Here is a 27,209-nt window from a genome sequence, read left to right as displayed (position 1 = left end):
GCTGGTTGCTGTCAGAGTCCAGTTTTCCATTCCTTCTTGCTGTTGAAGCAGAGAGCAATGTTGGCGTTGCATCAGAAGTATCAAGCTTATTGGTTAAGGGTAGTAACTGCCACACCAGCAAGTTACCCCCATGCATTCTTTTCTTCATTTCCATCCTCTAACCTTTAGGGATTCATAGTGTTTATCCCATGCCCCTTTGAAATCTTTCACTGATTTAGTCTTTACCACCTCCTCCAGAAGGGCATTCCAGGCATCCACCACCCTCTCTGTGAAGAAATATTTCCTGATGTTGGTTCTGAGTCGTCCTTCCTGGAGTTTCATTACATGACCCCTAGTTCTATTGATTTATTTCCAATGGTGACTTGTATGGCATGTTGATTGTGCATCATTAAAACCTTTCATATCCCCCCTGTATCTCCTCTCTTCTATGGTATATATATTTAAGATCTTCAATCTCTCCTGATAAGTCAATTGATGGAGACACCCTCACCATTTTTGTCGCCTTTCTCTGGACTGCCTCCATCCTGTCTCTGTCCCTTTTGAGATAACGGTCTCCAGAACTGAACACAATACTCTAGGTGAGGCCTCACCAATGACCTGTACAAGGGGATTATCACCTCCTTTTTCTTATTGGTTATTCCTCTCTCTATGCAGCCCAGAATTCTTCTGGCTTTAGCTATTGCCTTGTCACATTGCTTCTTCATCTTCAGATTGCTAGACACTATCACCCCAAGGTCCCTCTCCTGCTCTGTGCACAACAGCACTTCACCCACCATCACATAAAGCTCTTTTGAATTATCATATCCCACATGCATGACTCTGCACTTCTTGGCATTGAATCCCAGATGCCATATTTTCGATCACCTTTCAAGCTTCCTTAAATTGTGTCTCATCACTATTCCTTTCGGCGTGTCCACTCTGTTGCAGATTTTACTATAATCCACAAATAGACAAACGTTACCTTCTATCCTTTCTGCAATGTCGCTCACAAAGATATTGAACAGGTCTGATTCCATCACCGATCCTCGTGGCACTCCACTTAATATCGTTCTCTCTTCAGAGTAGGTTCCACTTACCATTACATGCTGTCTTCTGTCCATCAACCAGTTTGTAATGCATGCCACCACTTTGGCGCTCACACCCAAGCTTCTCATTTTATTCAAAAGCCTTCTATGCAGGACTGTATCCCAAGCTTTGCTGAAATCCAAGTAGATCACATCAGGCACTCTTCCTCGATCCAATTCTTTAGTCATCCAATCAAAAAAATCAATCTGTGTGACAGGTAATAGCAAGAGCCTATAATGGTCACGAGATATGAAAGCTTATGTTCAGCAGTAATTGTACTAGATTTATTTATTTATTTATTTATTATTTATTTATTTGAAGCTTTTTTTATACTGGTATTAGTAGTTACATCATACCGGTTTACATCAGAACTGAAGGTGGAAAATACATCAAACAGGAACCGGGGATGGGACTACAGAGAACAAGAGAGAAGTAGCCAGTAAGTGGCATACAAGAGCAACAGACTGTATAAAATAACAAGTAAACAATGTGACATAACTTTATACATAGATGGTGCCTTGTTTTTCATATGGGATTGGAGGTAGATTCTGTGTTACAGTATTTAGCATTGGTTTATGGTGTACATATCAAGGGCCATGATGCAGCACATAGAGTGAGTGTATGTATGTATGTATATATATATATATATATATATATATATATATATATATATATATATATATATATAAAACCCCCTTACATTGACAAATGTATGGGAGACAACTAGCACTTTTGTGATTTCAAAATAAGATGTTACTTAAAAAGAATCATTTCTTTATTGAAAACTTAATCACCTGTCACTATTACACATATTAGATTTTCAACATATCACAAGATACATACACACTAAAATTTACATAGAGTCCACTAAAGTATATCCCTCACTTCTCTCCTACTTCTTGCCTCGACCTTACCCTAGACGGACCTTGTACCTCCTGATCCCATTGATGTTAATTTGGGTCTTTGTGGGCGAATACACCTCTTACATCAAAAACCTTATGTATTTTCTTAGATGATAACCCTATATCTTTCCGAAAATTATGTATCCTTGGTGTATTCCATTCAACCAGTTCTTTTATCCATCCCGACAAGGACCTCGTTTCGCCACTACTGGCTTCTTCAGGGGAATATTCTTGTTAAGACCCAACATCAAGAAATACCCATGGCTCCCACCACTCGTGTCTACAATACATAAAACAATATTACAAAAAACAGAAATTACAAATTTGACACATACTTTGATGTATTTATCTCCTATTTGGTCATATCTTTCCAATTAACCCTAACTTATTTAAAACATTAAATATATTCAATTGTTAATGTTGCTTAAATGATAATAAATCAACTTTTTCGTTTGTAGAAATCTTATCCTAAGTCCCACTCCTACCTAAAAATGAAGGAGCGGACTCAGACACAACACACTCAATTCACTCCGGCTCAATGGCTCCCGTTGTTTATCATGAAAAAACTCCCGAATATGAGTGTTATCCTATTAAATAATTCAAACAAGAAAAGTTTTTTGCGTTAGACCTTCACTTTGGACTAAGTTTTTGACAAAAACTATCAAAAATTGATTAAATATAAATCTTTACATCAGGTATAGTCTTATGATACTCCCACAATGAAACCATTATAGCTTTACCTCTCCGCTCTGTCAGAAGCCCAGCTCCCTTTGTATTGACCAAAAATTCCACTTCCTGGATCTTCCTCGTCTCACACCACACCTGTGAAGACCACAAAGTTTATAACCGTGCTTTTTAAGGAGTCACTGCCTTCAATACGCAAAGCCTTATTTGAAATTATACCTTTTTCAAACAATGACCGCTTTCAAAAATGGAGTCGCCATACCACCGATCTTCAAACTTGCTCCTTAAATCGCACGGTGAACAATATATACCCACTCGGATATGTTCAAACGTTGACCCAAACTATCTCGGCCGTTATCTACTAGTCTAGATGAAAAAAACGAAGTAAGACCCTCAGCCAATCTGTTACAATACACCTCACCATATTACAAAAAAAGCAGCAACGCTCACCTTCTTCGTTTTACCACCATACATGTCTCCTCAACGTCTCCTACTGAGGCTTATACCGCCGGTCTACCCCTTTTATACTCCTCCTCTCCACGTTAGAGCGGCCGGTCCACGCTTGGATACCCCCTCAGATATATTTATTCATTAGCCCAAACTTTCTCAATCGTGATCTACTAGTCTAAATAAGAAACAGCATAAGACCCTCAGCCAATATGTTACAAAAAGCCTCAACTTGAAAACATATAAAAAAGAAGCAACGCTCACCTTTTACGTTTTACCACCGTACAAATCTCCTCAGCGTCTCCTACTGAGGCTTATACCACCGACCTGCCCTTTTATACTCCTCCTCTTCACAGTAAAGCGACCAATCCACGCTCTCTTTTTATACGCAGCGCCTCAACATCTCATAATGAGGCTTATACCACCAACCTACCCTTTTATGCTCCTCCTCTCCGCATAAAAGCAACCAATCCACTCTCTCACTCCAACTCCCCTCCTCCCAAACCTCTACATCGTGATTCCTATATTTCAACCCCTGCCCTACCTTGTCCTTAAATCAGACCCTTTAATACTGACTCCTGTTATATCAATCTCTTCGTCTTAAACTTACCCACAGTGTTGTCGTCCAATCAGATTAAATTAAAAAATCTAAACCCAATCTTTGAACTGTATCCCCCATATATAACCTTGCTTTTAAATGCCAAATCACACTTGAATTATACCTCATTCACAGATGTTAAGAAATTGCCTATCCAAGCAACAATTATATTTCTCAGACCAACATTTTGAACCAGTAAACATCAATTTGGCCCTAATCCTTTCTACAAAAACGCTTCCCATTCAATTGTTACATTCAGTCCCCTTGGTGCTGTCGTTTGCCAGTAATAAATGAATCTCTGTTCTGTTTGTCTGAGATCCTGGGAAACATGACCACCTCTCTTATTGGGGCGCTGTTGTAAAATACAAAATTTTAATTGGTCCTCTAAATGTCCATAGTCCTGCCAATGCTTGACCAATGGTGAATCAATTTTGCCAGTATGTATACAACTCCTGTGTTGTATAATACGGGTGCGAATTGGTAATTTGGTTTGGCCAATGTATAATTTTTGACAGGGGCATATGATGACATATATCACCCTGTCTGTGCTGCAATCAAAACGATTAGTAAGAACTTGCTTATATGGCAAAGTGGGATGTTGAAAACTCCGTGTCTCTATAACATGTTTACAAACTGAGCAACCTTGGCATTTATACTGACCCGGCATTTGTTCTATGTTCGATTGCCTTGAATCCGAGTGTACTAAAAGATCTCGTAGGTTGCGCCCTCTAGTTTTAGCGAACAACGGTCTATCCTGTAAACATTCATGTAACGTTAAAACATGCCAATGTTGTAAGATTATATCCTGAATCTTATGGGTCCGTTGGGAGTATGGTAGTACACATACTAATCTTTCCTCGTCACTTCGATGTCGTGTTTGGAGTAAGGATGTACGATCTGCATATAACCCTCTTTTATATGCTTTCCTAATGATTTTTTTGGGGTATCCCCTTGTTAGAAACTTATCCCGCATCTTTATCGCCTGTTTTTTATATTCTTCCATATTGCCGCATAATCGTCGCAATCTAAGAAATTGTCCCGCTGGAATGTTAGTGCGGAGGTTCTGCGGGTGGAAACTACTAAAGTGCAATAAATTATTGCGATCTGTCGATTTTACAAATATTGACGTGGCCAATTGTTGTTCCTGCTTATATATCTGTAGATCCAAAAAGGAAATTGTTCTTTCATTTGCAGAAAAAGTGAACTGTAAATTTGAATCCAGCGAATTCATCCATACTTGGAACTCTGTAAAAGTCTGTGTAGAACCCATCCAGATGAAGAATATGTCATCTATGAAACGAACCCAACACAAAATCTTTGACCAAAATGGTGATGAATAAATGTACTTCTCCTCGAACTTAGAAACATACAGGCACGCTACCGAGGGCGCCATAGTTGCGCCCATGGCCGTACCTTGGATTTGCTGATAATATTTGTCTTTGTATCTGAAAAAAAATTTTGTTAGAGCTATTCTAGCTGTTTCTGTAATGAACTTACTCTTTTTTTCCGAAAATTCATTAGCTCGCAGCGCTTCATAGATCACATATAAAGAATCCTCTTGAGGGATACTGGTGTACAGCGACACTATGTCCGCTGTCACCAGTAACCACCTATCCTCTACTTCAGTCAATGATTGAATACGTAAAATGAAATCTGAAGAATCTCGTATATAAGATCGACTCTTCTTGACCAATGGATTCAAAAACATTTTTAGGTAGGAGTGGGACTTAGGATAAGATTTCTACAAACGAAAAAGTTGATTTATTATCATTTAAGCAACATTAACAATTGAATATATTTAATGTTTTAAATAAGTTAGGGTTAATTGGAAAGATATGACCAAATAGGAGATAAATACATCAAAGTATGTGTCAAATTTGTAATTTCTGTTTTTTGTAATATTGTTTTATGTATTGTAGACACGAGTGGTGGGAGCCATGGGTATTTCTTGATGTTGGGTCTTAACAAGAATATTCCCCTGAAGAAGCCAGTAGTGGCGAAACGAGGTCCTTGTCGGGATGGATAAAAGAACTGGTTGAATGGAATACACCAAGGATACATAATTTTCGGAAAGATATAGGGTTATCATCTAAGAAAATACATAAGGTTTTTGATGTAAGAGGTGTATTCGCCCACAAAGACCCAAATTAACATCAATGGGATCAGGAGGTACAAGGTCCGTCTAGGGTAAGGTCGAGGCAAGAAGTAGGAGAGAAGTGAGGGATATACTTTAGTGGACTCTATGTAAATTTTAGTGTGTATGTATCTTGTGATATGTTGAAAATCTAATATGTGTAATAGTGACAGGTGATTAAGTTTTCAATAAAGAAATGATTCTTTTTAAGTAACATCTTATTTTGAAATTTTTGAAATCACAAAAGTGCTAGTTGTCTCCCATACATTTGTCAATGTAAGGGGGTTTTTTGGTATATTGCTAGTCATAGCACTAGAGACGATATTGCCAATATTTTTTGATTGCTATATATATATATATATATATATATATATATATACACATACATACACTCACTCTATGTGCTGCATATATATATATATATATATATATATATATATAATTTATTTATTTATTGTGTGTGTGTGTGTGTGTTCTTATATACCGAAGTTTGGTACAAGCCTTCACTCTGGTTTATAGATATAACTACTTCTTACATTAAAAGTCATAACATTGATATAATATATTAACAGATACACTTTAATATTAATCTTTACTAACGGTAGTATGGCAACTTTTAACTTTACTAATGGAAACATGGTGACATTTAACTTTACTTACAGTAATGGTAACTTTAAGTTAATGTTATACATTATTAGTATTTACTTGTCCGAAATTTAGGTGAACATGTATAGGTGTATCGAGTATAGGGGGCATATACATTGAGTTGAAATAACTTTAGGAGTGGGTTAAAACACCATGAAGAATTTCCAGCTAGGCCTGAGGGTACCTTCAAAGTAATATTTCATGACAGTGCTGCTTGTGACCCCAAGACATCCAAGGTCAAAATATGTAGGCATGAGGGTTTGTTTATACTCAAGACAGAGACTGGGTATGGCCGAATGGTAGGCCAATAGTGTGGCTGTTGAAGGAAATAGGACATCGACAGACCATGTGAACATCTCCATGATAGCCCCATCCCACTTAGCATGCAGACAGTCCAGCCACCTCTGCTATTTTTGGTGCAGCTCCTGGGCCTTCTTCAGGTCCTCAGTCTATACAGAGAAATAGGAATACAACGTTTATTGTGCACTGTAGCTGCTACTGTGACCGCCATACTGATTTGTGTCTACACAACATCTGACATCTGGAGTGAGCAGCATGCACCTTAATGCACCTAGAAGTGGTGTGCTGCCACCAGGCCTGAAAGTACCCCAGAACAGGGACACTCCATGAACTGCCATGGTATTCCTTTAGATGAGGGAGCAAGCTGGGCAGTCCAATTGTTGTATCCGTCAGTCGCAGACGACTGCGACTGCTCTGCTTCACCTCTTTTTTGCCTTTCTCCTCCTCCATGGGTAAGATGGCTGCCTCCGGAGCCGAGTGCCGAAACCCTCAGCGTCTCCAACTCAGCATGGGCGTCCCTGTCCACCATGCTCCTTTCTGTGGCCTCCCAGGGCACGCGTGCGCATGCTGCCTACACTTTTCTACACGTCATGGCGGGAGCCTCGGGGGCGTCCCCACCGCATGATGTCAATACCTCCAGGTATTTAAGCCTCAGCTCCGCTTCCAACAAACGAGTTAGCAAGGACTTCGGTTTAGCTACTCTGACCGCTTCTAAGCTGCACGCTTAGACTCCTCGCTACCCTCCGGGGTATCTCACGCCTGAAGAATCTCTGGGCACCCGCTCCCCGGGGCTCTTTCGCTTCCAACTACCCTTCGGGGTTTCTACTAATTGACAACCGCTCCTTGGGGGTCTTTCTTCTCTTTCAGGATTCTGCGCTCCCAGGTACTCACTCCTCGAGGGCCTACCAGCTCAGAGTATCCAGCACTGCAGACCTCGGGTCCACCTTCACCATCACCAGGAGGATTTCTGCACTGCTCTTCAATGAGTACCTTTATGATCCAGCTCTCCACTTCCACCCACCAGGTTCGGCTTATCCCACTCAGCGGAACACTATCAATCTTGTACATCTGGGTGAGACTTCTACATCTGAGACTGTCTGAGTGTATTGGCACCTTGCTGGACTTCAGTGCCATTCCTTCCTGCATAATTACCAGCTATCTACAGCAGTACAATAAAGCTTTCCATCTCCAGTGTCTGCTCTCTGAGTCTAGCCTATCGCTGTGGTTCCCCACGGGGCCTCTCCCCGTGGGAGGAGTCATCACCACTGTGACTAAGAGTTCACACTATGCCACAAACCCAACACCAGCCAGCCCTTTCCAGAAAGTTTACAGCTTTGGGAAGTAACAGGAACCATAGGAAAGGTCCTAATCTCTCCCTTGTGAAAGAAAGACATAGGTTTAGTGAAGTTGGAGCCACTATTAAATCTATCAATGTCCCATAAGAAGTTCTAGCTCTTAATTGCACCTTTACTTTTCTTATGATTATTGGTTTAAGTCATTTCTTGTTATCCTTGCCTACGATGTCACTTTTTCATTATATTACCTTGGCAATCCATGTACATTGATAATGATATTAATGGAATGAACATCTGTTACTTTTTCCAGACATACCTATTGACGCATGCCCTACATGTAGGCCACTTTGAGGGCCTCTAATAACCCCCCATGCACACCTAATCTGCTCTTTTGAAGATATTTGGGTAAGCAGCAGGCTATCTGGCCACTCAAGGCTGGATAACTTAAAAACCTAAATGGCTACGTTGAAACATAGTTGTTTATGTTTTTTAAGTTATCCGGCTACATGTAGCCTGATAACTTTAAGCAAGTATATTCAGCACGATGTTTAACCCGCTGAATATATGGGACGAGTTATCCAGCTAACCTTAGCCGGATAACATGTTCACAAAATGGCCTACTGAGTATAGGCCTCTAGAAGAATACTTCACCTTGGTTACACATGGAGAACACAAACAGAGCAAATAAAGAAACCATACATTTTAAATAAAAACATGCAGACAAAAACTGTACTGGAAACCTCACCAAGCCAGACCCTGCTGCAGTGCCTCAATGGAAAAACAAAATCACCACCATTCCTCAGAAATTATCAAACAATAAAATCAAGAAATAGAAAATATCATATCAGTAAAACCATACTAATAAAAAACATATTTCAAATAGCAGAAAAATAAAACATCCAATAATAAAAAACACATATAATATTTTGTTTACATATCCCAAACATCAATAATATTTTTCAAAACAGTAGCTACATCAAATAATAACCAATAATCAAAATTAATAAGGATTAAAAAATCTTCCACTCTCCAAATCTGGGAACTTTTGATTTCTAGTCACCTTGAGATGGGGAGGGGGAAGGGGACAGAATGTGGTGCACAAACTTTATTCTCTCTTTGTCTCATATACATACACACTGATGCATACATACACACAAACACACGCTTGCTGACATACTCACATATCTGCTCACTGATACGCTTACTGACACACTCACACACATGCTCATTAACATGCTTATTGACACAGACATGCTCAATGACACAAGTACTAACACACACATGCTCACTCACAAATGCTCATGTTTACTGACAAACACACACACATATGCTCACTCACACATACTTACACACTGACATGCACTCACACATGTGAGCTTGCTGTCTCACACACATGCTCTTGGACTCACTCTCACAAACTTTCTCACATATCTTCTGAATGCACAAGTGGCAGCAGCCACTTGTAAATAAATAATTTTATTTTTTTTTACTTAGATGAGTGTTCAGGGGGGATCTAGGCAGGGCCCCTTGACAACAGGGTCTGGGTGGGCTGTTGAGGCTCCAAGAGGTTAGGGAAAGGGCGGGCTAGAAGGGAAAGCAGAGTCGATGTGATGAGAGGCCATGGCATTAGTTTTTAATAGCTCACTGCAACACTCCAGGGCGGGGGATTTTGAGGCAGTCCCTTGGGTTCAGTCCAGGTCATGCTGTGAGTGGGGAGGATAAGCATGAAGGTAAGCAGCTCATGAAAGTGGCAATTGGAAGCTGGAATTTAACTTTGAAACAGCCCCAAGTGGCTCATCAGATGCCAGTTGGCCACCCCTGGCATAGAGAATCCTTAGTTTCAAAAAACTGAATAAGAATTGGAAGAATTAAGCAGCAGCTGGGTCTCTCTGGGCTGCAAGTACATCTAAAACTAGAACTAGCAATCCTGGCAAAAATGCAGGCTATTCACTCCTCATGTTGTCCGAATCAATGTGACTGGTTAGTGGTAGCAGGGAGGTTTATGGAAAAGCCACAGAGAATTAAATTCACTGGTGTTGGTGGCTGTTTGTATCATTTTGGGACCTTGTGCTTGCAAACGGGAGGGATGGTGGGTATGAACTAAAAAAACTGATCTTACATGTTAGCTACCCAGGAGAGTAGAATGCAGTGGAGGAAGACAACAGAAACTGGCTTGGCTAAGAAGTGCTGTCCTATGACATGTGGCTGGCTATTTGGATATATCCTTTGCAGTGTGAAAAGGAACAAATGGACAAAATGGATGTACCATTTTGTCTTTTTCTGCCATCATCTACTATGTTGCTTTCCACTTGTGCCAAGTCATTTGTTATACTTGTTTTTAGGATTCTATGGCATTATTATCACATTGCAAAAGACTGAATTTTTCTCTAGGTGGCATGAAATAGCAGAAAGTGAGCATTTGTGTCACCTTGCTTTATAAAACCAACAAAATATTGGAGTAATGCCCACTGCTAAATAGTTGTCAAAATGCCATCTATGCCATTATATTTGAGTTTCAAGAATATACCCTTATAAGTGCTCTACTTGCTTCTTAAAATAAAAGTTTACAGCCTTCTTAAATTGAAGATGTTATTTAAAACTGAAAATCCTGTTTACAATACTGTCAATAAAGTATTGTGCAGTGGTGCTAGCTTTCAAAAGATTTCACTAATTTTTTTTTTACGCTATAGAAAGGAAAATAGTTCTACTTGCTAAAGCATGAACAGAAAAACAGGTGTCTCCCATAGGGAAAAGATCCAACTTAGATGCTGCCAGGAAAAAGTACAGATGTGCCAAGAAAGAGAAGGTGAAAGAAAGGAATAAAATAAAAGGTTAAATTATCCATTCATGGGTGATACCTGTACTTAGGTGGAAAAAGGTCACCCTGACAAACTTTTCACTTAATTAAATATTGACACATTATGCATTTTATGTTGTAACTGCCCATTATTGTTCATCTTCTGATTGGTTGTACTGCAAATATGTATTCCCTAGTGATTTTGTGTTTTAAAACAGCAGACTATAGAGCCTACATAATAAAATATAACATACACACGAAAGGCCTTTTGTGCATGCTAACAATAATGTGCTATGCAGTATGGCCTTAATGTGTACATTTAGAGAGTCTCTCAGTATTTTATTGTATAAAGGATAGAATTCTCACTTACCTGTATATAAATGAGGGACAGCATATATAAATTAGGCTTTTCCCGGGCCATGGGAAATAGAATGGTGTGCTCTCACACCTGCTATTTCCTGTGGAATCAGTAAAGTGTAAAATTTCAGCAGCTGCTTTAGACCAGGTGTTATATTTTTACCATGCACTGAACGTCTTCAAATCCTTCTTGAAAACTATCCTACAGTGAAAGGGGTGGTTAGCAGAGGGGGGTTCTCATCCACCCTCTCAAGTATAAAATGGTGATGTCTATGAAAGAAAAAGGTTATAAAATTGTTCTTACCCCACAGTGATGAAGTCCTACGTGGAGTAATACAGGTGTCTGATGTTACTATTGGACCCATCCTCACCTTCTCCCTGTTCATATCCTCATGGCCACAAAGGTGAGCTATGTTTGTAAATAAAGCATATAAGGTACTTGCATGTCATGACTATAATAATGTGTAATATCATACATATATATAGATACTATATATATCTATATAGATATAGAAAGATAGATATAGATAGATAGATATAAATATTAGGGATATGCATCATTTTTTTCATTTCATTTCAGTTAGTGCACACTAATTGTGAGTTAGTGCACATTAACTCATAATTAATCCACACTCAAAAATACAAAACCAACACAACAAAAGCGAAAGCAGGAAAACTTAAAAACAATATCAAAGTACAAACCAAAACAGTATCATAGAAATCTATATCAATTATTTAAAATATTAAACTGTTGGAACACCAATCATTGATATATCTTTTTTGCCAAATTGTCTTTTATGAGATCTTCTTTAGGGAATCTTTAATGTAACGAAGGTATTGTTAATAAAATTTTGTCAAAAAGATATATCAATGAATGGTGTTCCAATAGTTTAATATTTTCAACTAGCCGTTAAGCCCGTTAAAACGGGCGAGATTCCATCCGTCAGACCGGCACGGTTAGAGCCGCTCTGTTCTCCACAACTCCCTTTTCCTTCCATCCCCTCTCATCTTTCCTTTCCTTCCCCTCTCACCTCATCTACAACCCCTTCCCTCTCCCAGCCCTCCTCCACTCTTTTTTCTCTTCTCCAGAACTTCTTACCCTTCCCATTTGTTCAGTCATATCCTCTTCCCTTTTCCTTCCCCTCTCAACTTCCCTTTCCTTCCCCTTCTCCCCCCTCCCTCAGCCCTCCTCCACTCCCTCTTTTTCTCTACTCCACTTTACCCTTCCCACTTACATCCTCTTCCTTCCATCCCTTCTCATTTTCCTTTCCTTCCCCTCCTACCTCCTCAACCCCTTCCTTCTCCCCTCAGCCCTCCTCCACTCCCTTTTTCTGTACTTCACAACTTTACCCTCCCCACTTACTCACATCCTCTTTCTTCCCCTCCCACCTCCTCTTCAACCCCTTCCCTCTCCCTCAGCCCTCCTCCACTCCCTTTTCTATACTCCAAAACTTTACCCTCCCCACTTACTCATATCCGCTTCCTTCCCCGCACCACCTCCTTGACAAACCCTTCCCTCTCCCTCAGCCCTCCTCCACTCCCTCTTCTCTTATCCAGAACGTGTGCCTGACGCTTAGATACCGCCGCTGCTCCATGGGAGGTCTCCAGGGGTCTCTCTCTCGCGCGCGCCTCTCCACCGGGCTCGTTGCTGGCCCGCCCGATGCTCGGTGATGAGGTGCGCACGCGGGAGAGAGACCCTCCCCCATTTCTATGTCTGTGCGGCCACTTCTCCCCGCGCGAGAGAGAGACCCCCCGGAGACCTTCTGTGCTGCCGCCGCCGCCATCGCCGCTGCTCCTCCCCGCCGCATCATTCCTTCCTGCCGCTTCATTCCTTCCCAGCACCATGTTGCTGCCCTCTGACCGATGTGCTCTTGCGCATGCGCAGTAGAGCTGCTCTCTACTGCACATTTGCGGCACGTCGGTCCAAGCCCATTTATATGGTAGATACTTGATATAGATTTTTATGATACTGTTCTGGTTTGTACTTTGATATTGTTTTATAAGAACAGTTTGGGTGGTCTTGTGTTAAATTTAAAAACCAAACAAAATAAACATTTTTGGCTGCACACACCTAATAAATATGTACATTTTAAAAGATATTTTATGATGCTAAAAATAGTCAATAGCCACACCAAAGCTGTCTGTCCTCTTTCTGTGAATGTATGTAGTTGAGAAAATAGTGCACAGTGTTAGCGTTGACATCCATGAGATTAGAAGTTAGTTGAGGAGCAGGAATCTGTAGACTTTGGACCATTGAGCTGTTCTCCATGCCTGTAAGGAAGATATAGTGGTAGAAAAGAGAAAAGGCCAGACAGAGTGTGTTGTGACAGTTTGGACATTTTTGAACTTTTTGCAGGTGAGGAAACTGGCCAAGATTCTGATGGTTTGAGAACCAATGGCCTTGGAAGGCTGCCAGAAACCTTGGAAGAAAGCAGCAAGGATAAAGAGGGGAGGTCAGCAGAGTCCAGTGCTGACAGAAAGGAGCAAGAGAGGGGATGCAGCAACAAATGCTGAGTGCCGCCAGACTTGTTGGATGACGAAGAGGAGGAGTGGGAGCCCAGGGCCACTTATGCCCAGCCACCTACTCCAGACGTTTTGAGGCATTCTGTAGATGAGGGGGAAGTAAGGCAATTTGAAGAGGGCAGCTTCTCTGGTAGAAAAGATGAGGTGCCTTGCATTTCATTTGAGAACTGTATGCTGGAACTGAACAAGAGAGTGGCAGAATAGATTTCAGTATATCTAGGTCCTGAAGGAAGTGATACATGAGGAAATGCAGGGTGTTCATCAAGAGAATCAGGACTTTGACAGAATGCTGCAGAAGGAACTGCAGGCCATGACCACAATCTGGAGAGAGATGCTGAGGCAAATGCCATTCTGCCAACTGCAGCCTATATGGAATGCTTCATGGAGGCCAATGGGCCCCTGGATATTGCTTCCCCCAGCATTTGCTGTACCACCAACCTGGATTGTTCCACCACCTACTATAGCTCTGCCAGCCACCAGTACATCCAGCACAGTCTACGATGGGGCCTCATCTCCCAGTGTGTACACCATCTGCAACAATGTCTCTTCTAGTGACACCTCCATCACCACAGAGGAAGGCTCTGTCCTCTTTGAGTGCACAGGTGGTTACGTCTCCCTGTACTACCATGGAGATACACGCTTGTTGTGTTGTTGCTAAACAGGAGAGTCACATCACTGCTGGCAGGCCTTCACGCTCAGGTCCCTCTCATGTTGGCTCTCAGGAGCAACTCTACCCTCTACAGCCCTCATGAAGCTTTCACCTCTGCCATTGCCCTCAGTATCCGTGCCCTCTGAAGTCACTGCGAATAGTGAGTGGACACTGCTGCAGAGGAGTACAAGATAGGGCAAATCCAAGGCACCAGAACCACCTGTTAGAGAAAGAAAGGATGCCCTAGGAAGCATGAAAGTTTAGTTCTCTAGGCATTCTTTTTTTCCAAATCATTGTCTTGCATCAATCAGAGCCTGGCTCATTCATAATAGGCTATCTCTCAACCTCAAAAAAATGAAGATCCTGGCACTAGACTGTACTACTCTATTTAATTTTCCATCATGCTTTCAAATTGGTAGTTAATCCATTCCCCTTGTCAGGAAGCTTGTAATCTAGGCGTTCAGCTAGACTCGGCCTTATCCATGAAAGCCTACATAAAGCCTGTAATAAAAGTAATCATTTTTCAAACTTTGCCTCCTTTATTGGAACCACAGAATTTCAGGACAGTCCTACAGTCTCAATAATAACTTCTCTAGAATACTTAATGCCCTATATGCCGGTCTTCCAGATTCCACTATAAGATAATTACAGATAATTCAAAATTTGGCTGCATGTCTTTTACCAGTACAAAAAATCATGAACATATCGCTCCAGACTTGTAAGCTCTACACTGGCTTTCCATCCATCTGGCTTACACCAGATCAAATCTCCATGGATCAGTAGTATCCTTAAATTTTATGTCCCTACATGATCACTTCATTCTGCTTTCCAGTCATTATTAGAACTTCCTTCGCCCCAAGCAGCAAGGCTATCATGCTCTAGGGAAAGGGATTTTTCATTAGCGGGTCCTGCTCTCTGGAACTCCCTCCCACAACAATTGCGGACATTTACCAACATGAAGGAATTCAGGAAAGCTCTAAAAACATAATTATTTTCATCAGCGTTTGCCTCAACTGTAACCAACAGTCAGACTCCCCAATAGTGCAGCCATCAATGACAAAGACTACTAACCTGATTACTGTTAGCCATATCACAGCAACTTATAATGAGACTGTATAAGATTTTATTTTGTTACTTTTGTTTTCTAAAGTTTTATTATGTGTTACTTTATCTACCCTGAATGAATGGAGGGTGTGAGCTATAAATAATTTCAAATAATAAATAAAATAATAAAATATTTCACCTTTTGTTGTAAATAAATACAACTTCACCATTGAAAATTTCTTTGACTCAGAGTTTTCCTTTCCTCTACAGCAATTCCTGCAATTCCTCAGCACTCAGGCTGTATGCCTTCTCCTCTTCTTCCTCAAGATAATCATCTAGTCCCTTTGCAGGAGGGAAGCCTCTGATTTTGGTGAAATTATAAAGCATGCAGCAGGCTAGAAAGTTCTCACAGATCTTTGTGGGGTTGCAGAGAATACATCCCCCAATCCATCCATGGAGCAGAAATGTGTTGTGAGTAGGCCAAATGTTCTCTCGATGCCAGCAAGCCCTTATAGTGCACATCTGCTGCATTCTGTGGCTATTTCTTTGGGATCATGGGCCAGATTTTGAGTGGATATCCTCTTATCAACTGTAAGGGAGAAGGCAGAGAAGAGCTGAATAAGATTTCCTGTGGTGGTGGGCAGCGGGGTTGTTCCCAAGTAGAGGCCCGGAATGGACTTCCAGGGCCTAAAGGGTAAGTCCACTTAGATATCAGGGAGAGAAAAAGACAGAGATTAGTAGCTGAGTAATTGTAGTAAGAGCACTTATCTAGAAATTAACCCCAAGTGATGTGACCTTCTTGGAAGACGTTATAAATTCCTGACTGTGAGAGGATGTAGACATAAGAGCATGCCATACTGGGTCAGACCAAGGGTCCATCAAGCCCAGCATCCTGTTTCCAACAGTGGCCAATCCAGGCCATAAGAACCTGGCAAGTACCCAAAAACTAAGTCTATTCCATGCTACTGTTACTAGTAATAGCAGTGGCTATTTTCTAAGTCAGCTTTATTAATAGAAGGTAATGGGCCTCTCCTCCAAGAACTTATCCAATCCTTTTTTAAATACAGCTACACTAACTGCACTAAGCACATCCTCTGGCAACAAATTCCAGAGTTTAATTGTGCGTTGAGTGAAAAAGAACTTTCTCCAATTAGTTTTAAATGTGCCACATGCTAACTTCATGGAGTGCACCCTAGTCTTTCTATTATCTGAAAGTGTAAATAACTGATTCACATTAACCTGTTCTAGACCTCTCATGATTTTAAACACCTCTATCATATCCCCCCTCAGCCGTCTCTTCTCCAAGCTGAAAAGACTTAACCTCTTTAGTCTTTCCTCATAGGGGAACTGTTCCATTCACTTTATCATTTTGGTCGCCCTTCTCTATACCTTCTCCATCGCAGCTATATCTTTTTTGAGATGCGGCGACCAGAATTGTACACAGTATTCAAGGTGCGGTCTCACCATGGAGTGATACAGAGACATTATGACATTTTCCGTTTTATTCACCATTCCCTTTCTAATAATTCCCAACATACTGTTTGCTTTTTTGACTGCCGCAGGACACTGAACCGATGATTTCAATGTGTTATCCACTATGGCGCCTAGATCTCTTTCTTAGGTGGTAGCTCCTAATATGGAACCTAACATTTTGTAACTATAGCATGGGTTATTTTTCCCTATGTGCATCACTTTGCACTTATCCACATTAAATTTCATCTGCCATTTGGATGTCCAATTTTCCAGTCTCAGAAGGTCTTCATGTAATTTATTACAATCTGCTTGTGATTTAACTACTCTGAACAATTTAGTATCATCTGCAAATTTGATAACCTCACTTGTCGTATTTCTTTCCAGGTCATTTATAAATAACCTGCCCGAATGCAACACACCTCACCCCCTACACAAGCATCTCGCCCCACCCTCATCCCTCCCTGACACTACCTTCCTCCCACCTATCCCTCTCCTCCCCCCTCCTCCCTCCTCTCAACCCTCCATTCTATCCTTAATCATAAATTATCTTTACCAACAAGTCATTTATGTACATATGTTATATACTATAATCTATTGTTCCATGTATTTCTGTTATTTCTGTTAATTCTGTTATAATTGTTATATTTATTATCATGTTATAATGTAAAATAGGGCTGTTACCACCCTATTCTTTTAGTTATCTGGAAACCGATGTCATATCTCGATTGAATGTCGGTATATAAAAGAAATAAATAAAAAATAAATAAATAATATTGAAAAGTACGGGTCCCAATACACATCCCTGAGGCACTCCACTGCCCACTCCCTTCCACTGAGAAAATTGTCCATTTAATCCTACTCACTGTTTCCTGTCTTTTAGCCAGTTTGTAATCCACAAAAGGACATCGCCTCCTATCCCATGACTTTTTAGTTTTCTTAGAAGCCTCTCATGAGGGACTTTGTCAAATGCCTTCTGAAAATCCAAATACACTACATCTACTAGTTCACCTTTATCCATATGTTTATTAACCCCTTAAAAAAAATGAAGCAGATTTGTTAGGCAAGACTTCCCATGAGTAAATCCATGTTGACTGTGTTCAATTAAACCATGTCTTTCTATATGCTCTACGATTTTGATCTTTAGAATAGTTTCCATTATTTTTCCTGGCACTGAAGTCGGGCTTACTGGTCTATAGTTTCCAGGATCGACCCTGGAGCCCTTTTTAAATATTGGGGTTACATTGGCAACTCTCCAGTCTTCAGGTACAATAGATGATTTTAATGATAGGTTATACATTTTAACTAATAGATCAGAAATTTCATTTTTTAGTTCCTTCAGTACCCTAGGATGCATACCATCCAGTCCAGGTGATTTTCTACTCTTTAGTTTGTCAATCTGGCCTACTACATCTTCTAGGTTCACAGTGATTTGGTTCAGTTCATCTGACTCATCACCCTTGAAAACCATCTCCGGAACTAGTATCTCCCCAACATCCTCATTAGTAAACACAGAAGCAAAGAATTCATTTAGTCTTTCTGCAATGGCCTTATCTTCCCTAAGAGCCCCTTTAACCCCTCCGTCACCTAACGGTCTAACTGACTCCCTCACAGGTTTCTTGCTTCGGATATATTTTAAAAAGTTTTTATTATGAGTTTTTGCCTCTACAGCCAACTTCAGTTCAAATTCTCTCTTCACCTGTCTTATCAATGTTTTACACTTAACTTGACAATGTTTATGCTTTATCCTATTCTCTTCAGATGGATCCTTTTTCCAATTTTTGAAGGATTTTTTTTGGCTAAAATAGCCTCTTTCACTTCATCTTTTAATCATGCCAGTAATCGTTTTGCCTTCCTTCCACCTTTCTTAATGCATGGAATGCTCCTGGACTGCTCGTCTAGGATTGTATTTTTAAACAATGTCCATGCCTGTTCAACACTTTTAACCTTTGCAGCTGCACCTTTCAGTTTTTTTCTAACTATTTTCCTCATTTTAGCAAAGTTTCTCTTTTGAAAATTTAGTGTTAGAGCTGTAGATTTACTTGTGGTCCCCCTTCCAGTTATTAGTTTAAATTTGATCATGTTATGATCACTGTTGCCAAGTGGCCCCACCACCGTTACCTCTGTCACCAAATCCTGCGTTCCACTAAAAATTAAATCTAAAATAGCTCCCTCTCTTGTTTGTTCCTGAACCAATTGCTCCATGAAGCAGTCATTTATTACATCCAGGAACTTTGTCTCTAGCAAGTCCTGATGTTACATTTACCCAGTCAATATTGGGGTAATTAAAATCTCCCATTATTATTGCACTGACAAACTGGTTAGCTTCCCTGATTTATCTTAGCATTTCATTATCTGTCTGACCATTTTGTCCAGATGGACGGTAGTATACTCCTATCACTTTACTCTTACCCAACACACATGGGATTTCTACCCATATAGATTCTACTGAGTATTTAGTCTCTTGTATGATCTTTATCCTGTTGGACTCTATACCCTCCCGGACATAAAGTGCCACACCCCCACCAAGTTGATCCTCCCTATCATTGCGATATAATTTGTACCCTGATATAGCACTGTCCCATTGGTTATCCTCCTTCCACCAGGATCCTTGAAAACTGGGCACGATGTTCATGATGTTCATGATGATAATCGCAGCTCACAGATCACCTGCATGTTGAGGGAGGGGAAGCCCTTGTGGTTGCAGAAGGTGGCCTCATTGCTTATTGGTACCCTTATAGGGGTGTGAGTGCAATCAATAACCCCCAGTTTGGTAGAATATCAGTCATAATGTTTTGTTGTTGCTGTTTTTTCTGAGAAAAAGATATATAGTGAAGTGTTTTCCTGAAAAAAGCAGCTAGTAATTGATCAATATGTATGGTGGTGGCTGACTGACTTAATCCTGCCATAATCCTCTAGAGGTGATTGGAAAGTGCCAATGGCAAAAAAGGCCAGGGCCATAGTGACTTGAGATGTACTGGCATGGTGTGTCTTTTCTGGGTTGAAAGGCACAGATCCTTCTCTAACTGCTGGTATTCTAATCAATAGACTAACTGCTGGTATTGAATCCTTCTCTAACTGCTGGTATTGAATTCTAATCAGTAGACTAAAGGAAATAGGACTCACTAATAAAACAATGAAATGGTTTCAGTCATACCTAAACAATAGATGTTTCCAGGTACAAATCAAAAATACACTCTCAGAAAAAGTTACACTGCAAACCGGTGTCCCACAGGGATCAGCCCTATCGGCAACACTCTTTAACATTTATCTCCTCCCAATCTGCCACCTACTAGCAGGACTCGGAATCATTCACTACATATACGCTGACGATATACAACTATTTATAATATAATTTAACTTTTATTAATGTTATTTAGCTTTTTGCTTTGTTTAAAATTTTCTCACAGGACAAGCAGGATGGTTGTCCTCACAAATGGGTGACATCGAGGATGGAGCCCACCACGGAAAACTTCTGTCAAAGTTTAACAGAACTTTGACTGGCCCCTACTGGGCATGCCAGCAAGGCACTGACCCTGCAGCCAGCAGGGGTCTCCCTTCAGTCTTCTTTTTTCTGCGCAGCAGTTGCCACGCGGTGAAAGGAGCTCTCTTACCACGTTCCTGACAGGAATTTGGAAATTAATTTCCTAAGAAAATTTGCCCCTCAGGGGTCTCCCTTCGACAAATTTTTGTCATCTTTACGGAATCCGGTAAGTTTTTTGCCATTTTCCATCGACTACCGTCGATTTTGGCCCTCGAGGCCTGTTGGCACTTACCGATCCCCAGGCTAAATTTTGGCTTACAGCCATGGCAACGGGGTTCCGTCGTTGTCCGGATTGCACCCGGACTATGTCAATCACAGACCCCCACAGGGTTTGTGTTATGTGTTTGGGTAGTGAGCATGATGTCCTGACTTGCACCAAATGTGCCTTAATGACACCCAAAGGTCACAAAGCCAGGATGGAGAAGATGGGGCTCCTCTTCCATGCACCCACCCCAACGCCATCGATAGCATCGACGTCATCGGAACCGGCACCGTCGAAGTTGCACCATCACCGTCAACCCTCCGGTGACCGTCCGCCATCGATTGCTTCTCGGCCGTCGACTCCCGTCCCTTCCCCGGATGGGCGAGGGGATCGGAAAGAAAAGCATCGCCATCGACGGCACAAGTCTCGGCCTGTCGAGGATCCACAGCCATCGACCTCCGCTCAAGCCGAGCCACCGACTAAGAAGCCGCGATCAGACCGGACACCCTCCACGTCTCGTTCGCAGGCACCGAGGAAACCCTCACCCTCTCGGGGTGTGGGGGCCGTGATCCCACCGGTTACGGTGGTCCCTCCGGCCTTGCCTCAGCCTCCCTCTCCCGTCGAGCCGGGTATTGTTACCCCTGGTCTCCGGGCAGAACTGGACCGGCTGGTCCAGGAGGCCATCGAGAAAGCGATGAAGAAATTACAACCTCCATCGGCACCGTCTCCGGCACCGACGCCGGCACCGACTTCGCCACCGAGGAGGGAATCGACCACCGAGCCGTTGGTGCAAGCTCTAGCACCTCTACTGCACCGCATGGAGGCACTTATGACAGCCCTTCCATCGGTAATTCCAGTACCATCGACAACACCACCGTCTCCGACTGGATTCTCATCGGCAGGAGAAACACCATTCCGAATTCCCCCTTCCGGGGTGGTTCCATCGGTACCTTCTGGTATATCTCCACCGATTTATCCTTCGGCTCCATCGATTCCGCGTCCGGCACCGATTCCATCGGCAGCGCCGAAGCCCTCGATGCCATTCCTAGTTCCATCTGCAGCACCGATTCCATCTAGATTTCCATCGATGCCTTCAGAGCCTCAACCAGGTCCTTCAGGGCTTCAAGTCCCACATGATCCCTACGATACCTGGGGTGTTGATGATGATACATCTTCTGACACAGATTTGCCTTCACCACCATCTCCTACAGAGAGTAGAAAAAGATCTCCTCCTGAGGATCTCTCTTTCATTAATTTTGTAAAAGAGATGTCAGAAGTTGTACCTTTTCAGTTACAATCTGAAGCCGATGACAGACACCAGATGATGGAACTACTCCAATTTCTGGATGCTCCAAAAATCATCGCTTCCATCCCTATTCACCAGGTGTTTTTGGATCTGCTAAAGAAAAACTGGGAATCTCCTTCATCTATTTCACCAGTTAACAAAAAAGCTGACTCCACATATCTTGTCCAGTCAGCACCAGGTTTTCAAAAGCCTCAACTGGATCATCGTTCTGTTGTGGTTGAGTCTGCGCAGAAGAAGGCCAAACGTCTTAAGCAACACTCTTCCACTCCACCTACCAAGGACAATAAATTCCTGGATAGTGTGGGACGAAAAGTATATCATGGAGCTATGTTGATTTCACGCATAGCTTCATATCAACTTTACATGACTCAATACAACAGAGCCATCCTTAAGCAGATGCAAGACTATGCTGACACGTTGCTGGATCAGTACCAACCACAGCTTCAAGCCCTTCTTCAAAAAGGATTTGAGGCAGGGAAGCACAAGATTAGAACTGCCTACGACATATTCGATGCTTCCACAAAAGTTTCAGCCACAGCCATCTCAGCCAGACGTTGGGCTTGGTTAAAGGCGTCTAACCTTCGCCCAGAGGTCCAGGATCGTCTTGCTGATCTACCCTGCTTAGGCGACAATTTGTTTGGAGAACAAATTCAACAGATTGTGGCAGAGTTAAAAGATCACCATGAGACGTTGAAACAACTCTCGTCTGTCCCACCTGACGTGTCCTCCAAGCAACCACCAAAGAAGGACTCTAAGAAGTCGTTCTTTCGACCACGTCGCTATTATCCTCCATCAGCTAGGCTTCGTCCTGCACGGTCCTCCAACAGGCCTCAGCCTCGCCAGCCAAGAAAGCAAAGACCTACTGTAGCCCCACCTCCTGGGCCTGCGGCGGGCCTTTGACTTCCCTCTACTGAGCACATGCCAGATCCCTCTTCCATACATCCCTGTGGGGGGTCGACTGTTCCACTTCTTACACCGTTGGAAACAGATCACCTCAGATCACTGGGTGTTAGCAATTATCGCACAGGGTTACCACCTCAAGTTCATGGCTCTCCCGCCAGACTCCCCGCCCCTTCAGGCATGGAGTCTAACCAGCCAGTTGGCTCAATTACAACAAGAAGTATCCCTTCTTCTACAATCAAATGCTATAGAACCCGTCCCTCCCTGTCAACAAGGGACAGGATTCTATTCCAGATACTTCCTAATACCAAAGAAATCAGGGGGGCTACGTCCCATTCTGGACCTTCGGGCCCTCAACAAGTACCTTCAAAAAGAAAAGTTCAAGATGGTAACCCTGGGCGCGCTGCTCCCTCTGCTGCAAAAGGGGGATTGGCTGTGCTCTCTCGACCTCAAGGACGCTTATACCCACATTGCCATAACACCATCTCATCGCAAGTATCTGCGTTTTCTGGTAGGGCCGCGACCATTATCAGTACCCGGGTACTACCTTTCGGTCTAGCATCTGCTCCACGGGTCTTTACCAAATGTCTCGTAGTGGTAGCAGCATTCCTCAGGAAGGAAGGTGTCCACGTCTACCCCTATCTGGACGATTGGCTAATCAGGGCCTCTACCCCTCAGATTGCTCAATCCTCCCTAAAATTGACAATTCACACACTCCTTTCCTTAGGGTTTCTTGTCAATTACGAGAAATCTTGCTTAGTCCCATCTCAAACCTTATCTTTCATTGGGGCAGACTTGGACACCTTACAGGCAAAGGCTTACCTTCCGCTGCAGCGGGTCCAAACTCTCATGTCCCTAGCTCGCCAGCTCCAGTCTCAGGACACGGCCACGGCTCGCCAATTCCTCATTCTCCTAGGACACATGGCATCCTCAGTTCAAGTCACTCCCATGACCCGACTAGCCATGAGAGTAACACAATGGACTCTGCGACACCAATGGATTCAAGCTTCTCAGCGCCTGTCCTCCATAGTCGCAGTTACACAAGCGCTTCGCCTATCTTTAACCTGGTGGACGACTCAAATCAATCTCCTTCAGGACTTACCTTTTCTCCTACCAGATCCACAAGTAATCCTGACCACCGACGCTTCCCACATCGGTTGGGGGGCTCATGTGGACGATTTCCAAACCCAAGGGTTATGGTCACCAGAGGAAGCCGAACACCAGATAAATTTTTTGGAACTTCGAGCAATCCGTTACGCACTCAGAACGTTCAAAGATCGTCTTTCGAATCAGATAATCTTAATCCAGACAGACAACCAAGTGGCCATGTGGTACATAAACAAGCAGGGAGGCACAGGCTCTTTCCTTCTGTGTCAGGAAGCTGCGCAGATTTGGGCAAAAGCCGTCTCCCACTCCATGTACCTCAGGGCCACTTACCTGCCGGGAGTAGACAATGTATTGGCAGATCAGCTGAGCCGGGTCTTCCAACCACACGAGTGGTCACTCGATCCTCTGGTAGCGACCTCTCTATTTCACAAGTGGGGTTCTCCCCACATAGATCTCTTTGCGTCCCCTCAGAACCACAAAGTAGACAATTACTGCTCTCTCATTCGGAGCCACCACTCTCGGCCGAGGGATGCCTTCTCCCTCAAGTGGACATCAGGTCTGCTCTATGCATTCCCTCCACTTCCTCTTCTGTCAAGGACTCTCGTGAAGCTTCGCCAGGACGGAGGAACCATGATCCTGATAGCACCCCACTGGCCACGCCAGGTGTGGTTTCCCATTCTTCAGGATCTCTCCATCCGCAGGCACATCCCTCTGGGAACGGATCCGCATCTGCTCACTCAGAACGACGGATGCCTCCTCCATCCCAACCTCCAAGCCTTGTCCCTGACGGCATGGATGTTGAAAGGTTAGTCCTTCAGCCTTTTAACCTTTCGGATTCGGTTTCTCGTGTCCTGATAGCTTCACGAAAGCCCTCCACCAGAAGATCCTATTCGTATAAATGGAAAAGGTACACATCTTGGTGCACTTCCCAGTCCCTTGATCCCCTTTCCTGTCCAATCTCTAAGTTCTTGGACTATTTATGGCATCTATCGGAATCGGGTCTTAAAACCTCTTCCATTAGGATGCATGTCAGTGCAGTAGCCGCTTTCCATAAAGGCATACAGGGTGTCCCTATTTCAGTAAAACCCCTGGTAACACGCTTTCTTAAAGGCTTGCTCCATCTGAAGCCACCCTTACGTCCTCCGGCCCCATCTTGGGACCTTAATCTGGTTCTTGGTCGGCTAATGAAACCACCTTTCGAACCTCTACACTCCTGTGAATTAAAGTATCTCACATGGAAGGTATTATTCCTTTTAGCTGTCACTTCAGCTCGCAGGGTTAGTGAGTTACAGGCCTTAGTCACCTATCCGCCTTACACTAAACTCCTGCAGGACCGGGCGGTACTCCGCACTCACCCTAAATTTTTACCTAAGGTAGTATCGGAGTTTCACATCAATCAATCCATCATACTACCTATCTTTTTTCCCAGGCCCCACTCCAACTCCGGAGAACAGACTCTGCATACCCTAGACTGTAAACGGGCTCTAGCATTCTATCTAGACCGTACAGTTTCTCACAGAAAGAGCACTCAATTATTCGTCTCTTTCCATCCTAACAAGTTAGGACAACCTGTGGGTAAGCAGGCTCTATCCTCCTGGTTGGCGGACTGCATTTCTTTTTGCTATCAGCAAGCTGGCATTCCTTTTCAAGACCGTGTAAAAGCACACTCTGTGAGGGCCATGGCGACTTCGGTGGCACACCTTCGATCGGTGCCGCTTCCTGACATCTGCAAAGCTGCAACCTGGAGTTCTCTCCATACTTTTGCAGCCCACTATTGTTTGGACAAAGCTGGAAGACAGGACTCCATCTTCGGCCAATCTGTCTTGCGTAACCTTTTTCCAACATGATGTACCAACACCCTTCCACCTTCCCGGTAGGGTGCGGATGCCCTTACCAAATTCCACCCCAGTTGTTGTGCCTCTTGCACGTCGTTGGGTGCATTTGGTGCAAGTCGGGACATCCTCAGCTCGGTACTCACCCATTTGTGAGGACAACCATCCTGCTTGTCCTGTGAGAAAGCAAATGTTGCTTACCTGATGTAACAGGTGTTCTCACAGGACAGCTGTCCAGGCTGTGATTGAAGAATATGGACCTCCATATTACTATGTTAGTGTTTTAGTGTTTGTTATTTAAAACTTAGTCCTAAGGTGCACCTTTAAATTTTGAAGTAAAATGTAATTTCTTCTATTTAAACTGAAATACACATAGGCCTAAATTTTAAAATGCACTTTATATTTATTTATGTATTTATTTATTTATTTAAAAGTTTTTATATACCGCACAATGGATAAATATATATCCGTCTAGGCGGTTTACAAGTGGTCAAAGCACATACATAGTTTAAAAGAAACACAAACAAAATTTTAAAAAAGTTAAATACAGTGCATGGAATCATAAAAATTATTGCAGATGAAAAGCTTGGGCAAATAAATGAGCTTGCATAGGTGTATCTGCAGAGTATGAGGATAACTTTAAAACATGCAAGAGCACTCCCCTGTACCCATTTATTTAGATTTATATTCCACACTTCAAAGCAGATTACATTCAGGTACTGTAGGTATTTCCCTATCCCCAGAGGGCTTACAATCTATGGCCTGGATTCTCCATTCTCGCACAGAATGGTGAATCCAGCGGTAATGGAGGGCAGGCCTGCAAAAGCCAGCAGCCATCGCACCACCTGGCTTTTGCACCCAATAGTGCAAAAGCCAGGTGGGCACACTACTGGCGGCAATAATGTGGATTACCTTATCACCGCCAGTGAAGACAGCGCCTAGATCACCTCTGCTTGCTATGACATACAATAAGCCTTACAAAATAACCCCTTAAGTTTGTACCTGAGGCAATGGAGGGCAAAGTGACTTGCCCAAGGTCACAAGGAGTGATAGCGGGACTTGAACGCTGGTCTCCTGGTTTATAGTCCACTGCTCTAACCACTAGGCTACTCCCCCACTCACATGTATAGGGGGCGTGCATGATTGTGAGTATGTATTTTATATTGTGCATGCAAATACATGTAAATCTACCCTACAACATGTTTGTGTATCTAAAAGATGTATTGCATGTATTTTCAACATAGCCAGTGAGAGCGAGAGAGAGTGAGAGAAACTCTTTATAAAGCCTTCATAGTAGTCAACTATTTATATCACTATAGGAGGGCCAGCTAATAACTCGTGGTGACATTTTGGTGGTGGTTTAGGGTTTTGGGCCTAGTTTTACATGCCGAGTGAGACGTACGAACAG

General features: G+C 42.7%; 1 protein-coding gene and 1 long non-coding RNA gene across 2 annotated transcripts in view; both read left to right on the top strand.

Moving 5' to 3' along the window:
* Window positions 1–15,661, top strand: part of LOC115092076 — a 58,683-nt gene extending 43,022 nt beyond the window's left edge. The window contains exons 2-3 of the long non-coding RNA XR_003856899.1: window positions 11,536–11,628; window positions 13,581–15,661. This is a non-coding gene — a long non-coding RNA (uncharacterized LOC115092076). The remainder of the gene's footprint in view (window positions 1–11,535; window positions 11,629–13,580) is intronic.
* The window catches only part of ATP8A2 (ATPase phospholipid transporting 8A2), a 1,219,142-nt gene that overhangs the window by 584,847 nt on the left and 607,086 nt on the right, over window positions 1–27,209 (top strand). The gene's annotated exons all lie outside the window — the stretch shown is intronic.

Source organism: Rhinatrema bivittatum, chromosome 5 (genome assembly GCF_901001135.1).
Source record: "Rhinatrema bivittatum chromosome 5, aRhiBiv1.1, whole genome shotgun sequence".
NCBI lineage: Eukaryota > Metazoa > Chordata > Amphibia > Gymnophiona > Rhinatrematidae > Rhinatrema > Rhinatrema bivittatum.
The sequence above is the reverse complement of the archived record's forward strand: the minus strand, read 5'-3'. Positions and strand labels throughout refer to the sequence as shown.